Source organism: Vicia villosa, linkage group LG5 (genome assembly GCF_029867415.1).
Source record: "Vicia villosa cultivar HV-30 ecotype Madison, WI linkage group LG5, Vvil1.0, whole genome shotgun sequence".
Lineage (NCBI taxonomy): Eukaryota > Viridiplantae > Streptophyta > Magnoliopsida > Fabales > Fabaceae > Vicia > Vicia villosa.
In genome coordinates this window covers 72,341,207-72,351,857 of record NC_081184.1, presented here as the reverse complement: position 1 = coordinate 72,351,857, position 10,651 = coordinate 72,341,207, and positions in this window count along the sequence as shown.

The window sequence follows — 10,651 nt, the reverse complement described above, 5'->3', positions numbered from 1 at the left end:
TTATAATACTTTCAAAAGATCAAAAATATTTTCTTTCTTTAGATGTATGTTTAGGAATTTCATTCAAATAATCTTTGGTCCAATGCCAACTCTTTTCAAATTAATCTCATTTCTCACTTCATATAATTTCAATAAATCTTGGTCAACACCAAGTACCTTTCCCAAACTTCTCTTTCGTTATCAATAACTCTAAAAATGTTTTTAATAATTGAATCGAGTTTAGTATATAATGGATGAATCAAGAAGGGTTTGTACGTACTTGTACAAGTTGTTCTAAAGTATTTAGGCGATGGCCGTTAAGCCTTTGTTTGAATGCTTGGATTCCATTAAGAACTCATTCAAACTCGATTTATCTCCCTTTTACCAAACATTAAAAATAATTTTGACTCATCAAATCGTTCTTTTCCTCGCCCAAGTGCGAATCCCTTTCATCGCCCAAGTGCGAATATTTTCATAACAAACCTTGGTCAATACCAAGTTCCTTTTTCCAATCAAAACTCTTTTTACAATCAAAACGAGTTTAGTCTACAATGGTTGAATTTAGAAGGGTTTGTACGTACTTGTACAAGTTGTTCTAAAGCATTTGTGCGATGGCCGTTAAGCCTTTGTTTGAATGCCCGTATCCCATTAAAGACTTCTCAAAACTCGAGTCGTTTCAATCTCTTTCACCACCCAAGAGGGGTTTGTACGTACTTGTACAAGTTGCTCTTTCAAGCATTTAGGCGATGGTCGTTAAGCCTTTGTTTGAATGCTTGTATCCCATTAAAGACTTCATCAAGCTCAACTTAGCAAATGCTCTTTCAAGTATTTTAGGCGATGGCCGTTAAGCCATTGTTTGAATGCTTGAATTCCACTTTTTCATAAAACAATTCAAAACTCATCTTTTCTTTGCCCAAGTGCAAATCTCGCCCAAGTGCGAACCACATTCAAAAACTCGTCTTTTTCGCCCAAGTGCGATTAGACCCATCAAAATCAACCAACAAATTCGTAGTTCCTTCGAACTACAATCGCTCTGATTCTTCCATTGAAGATATGTAGGCACAAGACTCAAATGTCTTGGCGAGCACACTAATAAAAAACCTAATTTCATAGTCCTGAACTACGATTGCTCTGACTTTCCCATTGCACTAGGGAATACGTAGGCACAAGATACAAATGTCTTGGCGAGCACAATAATAAAAAACCTTTTTTTTGTTCCTCTCTTTTTTCTAACTTAATAAAGAACGGAAGTAAATATCACGCTAACAACCTATCACAAGACTAACTAAATGGGTCCCATCGAGTACGATGGAGGTGATGGGTGCTAATACCTTCCATTTGCTTAACCGACTCCTGAACCCTAATTTGGTTGCGATGACCATCTTATCCTTTTTTCTGTCTTTTTGGGTTTTATCGATATTTCCCCATTCCTTTTGGAATAAATAAAATTTATATGATCTTACATTTTAATTCAGTTTACGATTTGAGTAACAAGCTTTATTGATTATGGTTGTTTCGATTTTGCATGTGGTTGGTGTTCCTGTACATTTTCGAAACTCTTTTTAGGCTTATATCTTATCTCTATTGTGACAGGAAAAATCTCAGTTATACATTTCCAGTTTTGCGTTTTGATTTGTAGAGAGAAAGATTAAGATGAACACAACTTTTTGAAGATCCTGCAGTTGATTTTACTCTTGCAAAGCTACTTAACACACATAATCTTGCTTCTTAGGTAGAGTTTACGATCTTGCTACTTAACACAAATTGATTGAAAAAATGTTTTAAATCGAAAAATGTTTAGAATGATGAAAATAAAAAACTTATTTTTTGCCCTCATTCATTCATCACTGAACATGTAAGCTACTGTATAAAATTATATTAATATTGCAACTGACATATTGTAGAAATTTTATTTTCCTTTAAATCAGTGACAGGAATGAGCTGGAATTTCAAGAGATTTTGGGAAGAGTTTATGGCAGATCTTCTGATAATTGACAAATCAAATAAATCAGGGTGGATACCTTCCTCATCAATTGTTTATTTAGAATTGATATCTTATGTAAAAGCTATTCATGACTCCTTCATTTGGTAAGGGAGTATGTATGGTCATTACACCATTGTTAATATCTTCTCAATAATTAATCTACATTTATTTATTAGATTCCAATTCGTTTGTGTATTTTTTAAAGAATGTCTATATAATTGTGTGATGCAACTAATAGAAAGAAATTTGTGCTTTTTAAGTATGTAGTAGTGTTTTTTTGGACAATAATTTATTTAATGGGAAATATTTTATTCGTATTTATGATCTGTTTACTAATATTATTTAATAAGAAAATATATAGTGTATTTGTTCAAGAAAGAATTGACTGATTATCTTCCAATATAAAGTCTACGAGATGTTTATAAACTTTTTTGAACCAATTCTTCTCAATTTTGAAGGTATTATAATATATATGTTAGTTAACAACAACAACAAATATATCTATTAGCTTTTAATTAATTATATTAAATATTTATATTTAATTTAAACTATTTTTTTGATAATCTTTAATTATAAAATTAAATTTATTTTTAATAATATAACTTATGATTTGTTTAAATAAAGATGAAAAGTATCTCATAATTATTCTATTTTTTAAATATATTTAATATCTATCTATCATATATCTATCTATTAAATGATATATCTCTTGAAATCCCCACTAAACCCTTATTAATCTATGCTTAATTAAGTTGAAAAAAGTTGTTTTAATCTATTACGATAAAAAAAATTGTAGTTTAATTATTTTTTTAAACAATTTTAATTGTTAAAATATCTTGATTTATATTTCATATTCATTTGTTTTGTTTTACTGATAATAAAAAGTTTACTCCTACAAACTTTAATAAGTTATTTTATAAGCGGTTTGTTAGTAAAAAAAGCATTTAAATTAATGTAATGAATAAAAAAATCTAAAGGGAAACAAATATTTGAAGTTGAACATTTTTTTTTCTTTCAAATTTTCAAATGCTATATTAAAGTACATTCTTAAACTTTCTTTTTTTTTTCCTTCAAATTTTCATGTGAAGCATTAATAACAATAATTATTTTCTTTTTATTTTCAATTTTCTATAAGAAGAATTATCATACACTCTTTCCTTTCTTTTCTTTTTCAATTTTTCATATTTTATATATATATATATATATATATATATATATATATATATATATATATATATATATATATATATATATATATATATATATATATTACGAGGAGGGTTATATTTACTCCATGAGTAAGTTATTATAACTTACTCCAAATCTAGACCATTGATTCTTTTCAATCTAGTGGTTAAAAACAATAAGTAATTAAATGTGGAGAGAGAAAATTATTTCTTATTATTTTTAATCATTAGATTGATAATAATCAATGGTCTAGATTTGGAGTAAGTTATAATAATTTACTCCTGGAGTAAATATAACCCTCCTCATTAAAATAAATATTAAAGATCATAGAAAGAGAAACCAATCCATTCCATTAAAATCAACAAATCAAGATTTAATGGTCGTGATTCATTATTCTCATTTCTCATAATAACCAAGTGTTCTCACTTGAGTCGTCCCCTATATATATATATATATATATATATATATATATATATATATATATATATATATATATATTTCTACTAAAACTAGTTTAAAATTTGATCATTTTAAGTATAAATTTTAACTTCTATTTTTAAATACGTATAAAAATATTAAAAAATAATATATAATTCGAAATATTACCATATATATATATATATATATATATATATATATATATATATATATATATATATATATATATATATATATATATATATATATATATATATATATATATATATATATATATATATATATATATATATATATATATATGAAACATCTCTACTAAAACTAGTTTAAAATTTGATCATTTTAAGTATAAATTTTAACTTCTATTTTTAAATACGTATAAAAATATTAAAAAATAATATATAATTCGAAATATTACCATATATATATATATATATATATATATATATATATACATATATATATATATATATATATGTATATATATATATATATATATATATATATATATATATATATATATATATATATATATATATATATATATATATATATATATATATATATATATATATATATATATATATATATATATATATATATATATATATATATGAAACATCTCTACTGAGAATAGTTTAAAATTTGATCATTTTAAATTTAAATTTTAACTTCTATTTTTAAATATGTATAAAAATATTAATAACTAATATATAATTCGAAATATTATCTATTCTATTTTTAAATATGTATAAAAATATTAAAAATTATTTATTTTAAAATGGAAAAAATGTACTACCATTAAAACTTTATTAATGTTATTAATATTATAGCATTTTTTAAAAATAATAAATGTAAATTACCATATTTATGAATAGTCTGCTTACTTTTCAATGCAAATTCAAATAATTAATAATATAATAAATTTTAATTTTAATTTTTAATTTTTTAGATCTTAAATGCAATTAAAAGATAACAACTATAATAAAGGTTAAATTATCTTCTTTTTTTTATATGACTCCAAAATTTTTTTTTTTTTGGAGAATAAGCATTACTTTATTACCAAAAAACCATTAAGTACAACCGACCCAAAGGGTCTAGGTAAGATAAGTCTAATCAAGTATACATACTAACATGTATGCTTAATTTTCTATACATACTAGATCTAGTTGTAACATTATAAAGAATTTTGTCAACTATTCTCATATCTTGATTTCTACCATTGAATATCCTATCATTTCTTTCATGCCAAATCTCGTACACAGTTTCCGCAAAAGCTAGCTTCAAAATCATTCTTTGTACCCCTTTTGGCTTCGTTTCTTTGGTAATCCACTGCACCTCTTGATCCCAAGCAAGTGGTTGATGCTGCACCTTAAGTTTTCGAAGGATTTGCTGCCATATATCTTTGGTTTAGCTATAGCCAAAGAAAAGATGTTGTATGTTTTCACTGTTATCATAGTAGCAGCATTTGAGGTCCACATTAATACCAAATCTAGTAATCTCTCTTTTGTGGGCAATCTTTTCATAAGCACCATCCATAACGTGAAACACGCCCGTGGTCTAGCATGGTTATCAACCAAGATCTTCTTCCACCTAACATGTTCCATATCACCATTCAGATCTTTGTACATAGCTCCAGTTTTATAATGGCCGGTAGTTACAACTTCGATCCAATGCTTACTTGTACTCAAAGTTTCCTTGTGTTTCATAATTTTCTTTAAAATCCAAGAACTATTTGTTGTGGTCTGCCACTGTAAAAAATCTTCACCTTTGAAATAGAAAGTATCAAGCCATCGAATCCAAAGTCGGTCAGCTTTCATGTGTATATTCCGTAGTAACTTTTCCATTGTTGTTGTGTTCCACTTCAACAAATCTGTGATGTGCAGGCCCCCCGCAACATTGGGCTTGCAAATATTCTCCCACGCCACCGGACTTTTTCTACTAATACCCTCCTTTCCATTCCACAAGTAGCTCCAGCAAAGTGATTATACATGATGAATGATCTTTTGAGGCAAGAGCAACACCTGCATCCAAAAAGCAGAAATAGAGAACATCACACTTTTAATAAGCTGGCATCTCCCAGCATAACTCAAGAGCCTAGCTGACCAGTGATTAATCCGTGCATTGATCTTTTCAATTAACGGGTAGCATTGTTGGATGGTAAGCTTTCTACTAGATAATGGCACACCCAAGTATTTGAACGGGATAACACCTTCTTTGAAACCGGTTGCCAGTAGAATTTCCTCTTTAATCGTTTGGTGGACACCCCTAAAATATATCATATATTTTGCAGGATGAGCTCGCAGCCCCGTTGCTTGAGTGAAATCCTTGAAAATTCTCATCGTAGCATTAACAGATGATGTATCTCCACGCATGAAAACAATAAGGTCATCAGCAAAGCTGATGTTTGTAATATGCAGCTTCTTACACCAGGGATGGAATTTGAATCCGAAATCTGTTGTAGCTTGGTCAAACTCCTATGAAGATATTTTATAACTAAAACAAAGAGCATAAGAGAGATTGGATCTCCTTGTCTCAGCCCTCGTTTAGTCTTAAGCAGCTCCGAAACATTGCCATTGATAAAGTACCTGTAAGACACAGTACATGCACAAAGCATAATCCAGTCAATGAATTTTCCAAGAAAGTTCAGTTCTCTAAGAATGGTGTTTAGTGCTACCCATTCAACTGTATCATATGCTTTTTGGATGTCCATTTGAATAGCACATTGAGAGGAGATATGTTTACGGCTATAACCTCTCAACAATTCGTATGCCATGAGTATATTATCATGTATAACCCTCCCAGGTAAGAAAGCTAACTGGCTGACATCAATCACCTCATTTATCACTTTGCTCAGCCTGGTTGTCAAAAATTTGGATATGACTTTGTACACTGTGCTACAACAAGCGATGGGTCGAAGATCCTTCATACACTTTGCATCTGTGTTTTTAGGTATAAGAGTCACCACTACACAATTCACAGCAGGGTACATATTTTGATGCTCAAAGAAATCTTGTATTGCTGCCAAAAAATCATTCCTCACAATAGTCCATGTTTGTTTGAAAAAATTGGAATTGTATCCATCAAGTCTAGGAGTCTTTGTATCCCCAATGTGTAACATCCCAATTTTATTAGATGTTCATTTAATTGGCTTATTAATTGTTTTTATTAATTATATATGTTCTATTTAATTATTATGTGGTATAATAATTAATGTAGTATTTAATGATATGTGTATCTGTGTTAGTTGATCAATAGAGTTATTAGTGAAATAATAAGTTGTTGGGCCTAATTAGTAAAAAGTGTTGGGTAAATATTTGGGTTAAGCCCAAATTAGAGGGAGAGATAGTGAGAGAGTTAGGTCATTTGTCATAATTTTGTAAAAGAGAGAAAAATAGAAAGAAGAGAAAGATAGAGAAAAAGAAGAAGAACATAAAAGAGAGAAGAGGGGTTGTAGAATCATCAAGAGGGTGGACTAAGAGATAAGGTAAGGGTTTGAATCCAATTTATTTTAGGATCTATGATAGGATAAATGTTGTTGTTGTAGGTTTTTTTTATCTTCATCTTTGCAATTTCATTAAAATATAGAAAAGTTAGGGTTTATACTAATTTCTATGGATTTGTGTGTTTAAATATAATTTTGATGAATGTTATGATGCAATAATGACTAATACTTGTTGTAATTGCTGTTTATTTATGACTGGAAGTGATTTTGAGGAGTGGGTATGTGACTTGCGCATTTCTGAATTTCAGGTTTTTCGGCAAAACCGTGTGTCTGCTAAACGGAGGTGGTCCCGCTAAGCGGAGTTGCAAAAGAGGCCGCTACTGGCTTTTCCGCTGGGAGGCCGCTGGAGGGCCGCTGAGCGGACCCTACTGTCAAACATATTTTCAAAACTTCAAAATGTCAAATTTTTTGATCCGTAACTCCTTTTTGCGTGCCGTTTGAAGCATACTGAAGCTTAAATAATTGTCTACATGATAGAGTAGGATTGGTTGGAAATTGTTTAATTTAATTATGATGTTAATTGGGAATAACATTTAATTATATGTGTATGTTATGGATGAATTGTGCATGACCAATGTTCATGGATGCATTATGTGATATGATAACCGTGAATTATGTGATTGATTGCTAAATGCTAATTGATGTTTGATATTGGTGGAATGTCATGTTGTGTAATGTTGTTCAAAGTTGGAAAGATGTGATTGTGTAGTTTAAGAGATAGAGAGATCGTCTTAAATGCATGAGTCTTATTTTGTTGCACACATACACAAGCATGAGTCTTTGAAAGTGGCAATAATGGGTAATCTCGTGAAGGTTATTTACTTGTCCCAAACCTAATGAGTATGGGGTTTGAAAGCTTAACGATTATGGGGCTTTGAGGTGGTTATCTAGTCTAGAGAGAAAGACAATCGGCATGACCGAAAATGATAACGGAGGGATCCACATGCATATCGCATAGAGTCACACTTGAGTCGCACGTGTCAGTGTGAAATGTTATTATGTGTGATTATGTGATATGAATGTGTGAATGTGAATTGTGATTGATATGCATATATGTGGAATGATGATACCTTGGATTGTGATTCATAATTATGTTGTGATAATTGGCTTAGTTATTTGGTATGATTACTTGAAGCTTGGAATCTTATTGAATGAGTTAAACATGTTGACTTTTGGAAATGAAGTGTATAAATGCATGTTTTGCGAAGAGTGAGAAATTGTGAATTGTATGCTTGTTTATGTCGCATTTTCCATTATCATATTTTCTGATTATGATTTGAATTTGCACCCTTCTGTTTGAATGTTATCCTTGGTTGGTAACGTGCAGGTTCAAACGAGTAGTTGCTTGTTCGTGGCTTAGCCGAAGAACTTCGAGTTTTGTTGTTTGATTAGGTAGCGAGTCATATGCTCTGATCATGTAACACTTGGGGGTTTTTCTTAGACTTATGTTCATGTTTGAATATTTCTATTTCCTATGTTTTGTTGAATATTGGATGCATATGATAACATTTGGATATGTTGATTTAAAGGCCGTTATAGCCTAGAATTGTGATTTTCAAGTAACAAAAATATTGATGTTATTTGAATTTGGTAGATGAATATAGTATGAGATATATTCATTGAAATCTTTAATAGCAATTCAAATTGTTTTTCGCAAGCGTTTATGCATAATGTACGAGAACATGAGATTACATTTGTGTTACAATATGATCTTTATGTATTATGGATGTTGTATGTATGTTATTTTAGGATTTTCATTTTGTGAAAATCAACATGTGGCGCCCTTTTTCCTTTATGCATGCTTACTCTATTTAATTGTATGATATATTTGGGGTTATAAAAGGGGTGTTATATTAGTGGTATCAGAGCATGGTCGACCAGTTGGTCAATAGTCGTTAATGTCTTTATTCCTGTTGTATTAGATTTGTGTATCTGACACGATCGATACTGTTTTGTTTGCTTTGGTTGTTGGTTATCGTAGGACAATGGTTGCTGGGAGGAATGATGATGCCATTGCTGATGCATTGAGGATGTTGGTTGGATCTCTTGGTCAAATTCCTCAAGCGAATGCTGGAAATCGGAATGGTGATGATGATGAGTATCGTGCTTTGGGGAAGTTCCAAAGGAACAATCCTCCTATCTTTGAGGGAGAGCATGAACCGGATAAAGCTCAAGCTTGGTTGAAGGCGATTGAAAAGATTTTTCAGGTCATGAATTGCACCGATGCTCAGAGAGTGTAGTTTGGTACTCACATGCTGGAAAAGGAAGCTGAGGATTGGTGGGGCAATATGGCTCAGAGGTTTGATGAGGAAGGTATTCAGGTTACTTGGGATCTTTTCCGCGGTGCATTTTTGGAAAACTATTTTCCGTAAGATTGCCGTGGAAAGAAAGAGGTGGAATTCCTTGAGTTGAAGCAAGGAAATGGTACCGTGGCGGAGTATTCTGCTAGATTTCAAGAGCTTATCAAGTATTGTCCTCACTACATTACTATGAATGCGGAAAGATCTAAGTGTTTGAAGTTTGTGAATGGTTTGAGACCTGATATCAAGAAGGCGATTGGTTACCAACAGATTACCCGTTTCTCTGAGTTGATCAATAAGAGTCGGATTTATGATAAGAATAGTAGGGAGAGTGCTTCTCACTACAAGGCTATGAATGAGAAGAAAGGTATATATCGTAGAAAACCATACGATAATAAGAAGCAAGCTGGTTTTGGCGGAAAGCCAAGTGGGGGAGGATCTAGTGCTCCGATCAAGTGCTTCAAATGTAGTGTTGAGGGACATCGTTCTGTTAATTGTTCCAAAGGTGAAGTGACATGTTTCAAGTGTGGCAAGAGTGGTCACAAGGCAAACGAGTGTAGAGGTGGTTCGAAAGTGACTTGTTACAATTGTGGAGAGCAAGGTCATATTAGTACCAAATGTGATAAGCCAAAGAAGGAACAAGTGAAAGGGGAAGTGTTTGCACTGTCTGGTGCGGAGGCTTTTAACGATGATAGGCTAATCCAAGGCACGTGCTTTATTAATGGTACACCTTTGATTGCTATTATTGATATCGGTGCGACACATTCTTTCATTTCTTTGGATTGTGCTAAGAGATTAAATCTTGCGTTATCTCGCATGCGTAGAAGTATGGTTATTGATACACCTACTATGTGTTCTGTTTCTACTTCTTATGTGTGTTTGAATTGTCCTTTGAGTATCTTTGGTAGAGATTTTGGTATTGATTTAGTTTGTCTTCTGTTAGAGCAACTTGATGTGATTTTGGGTATGAATTGGTTGGAGTTTAATCGTGTGTATATCAACTGTTTTGATAAGACAGTTATTTTTCCTAGAATTGGTGTTAAGGAAGATTTGTTTCTGTCTCAAAGCAAGTTGATGAATCTGTTTAAGATGGGGCTGAATTGTTTATGTTATTGGCAACCTTAGATGTGCAAGAGAAGAGAACCATTGAGGAATTGCCAATAGTCTGTGATTTTGCGGAGGTATTCCCTGAAGATGTAAATGATTTACCGCCGGAACGTGAAGTTGAGTTTTCGATTGATTTAGTTCCTGGAACTA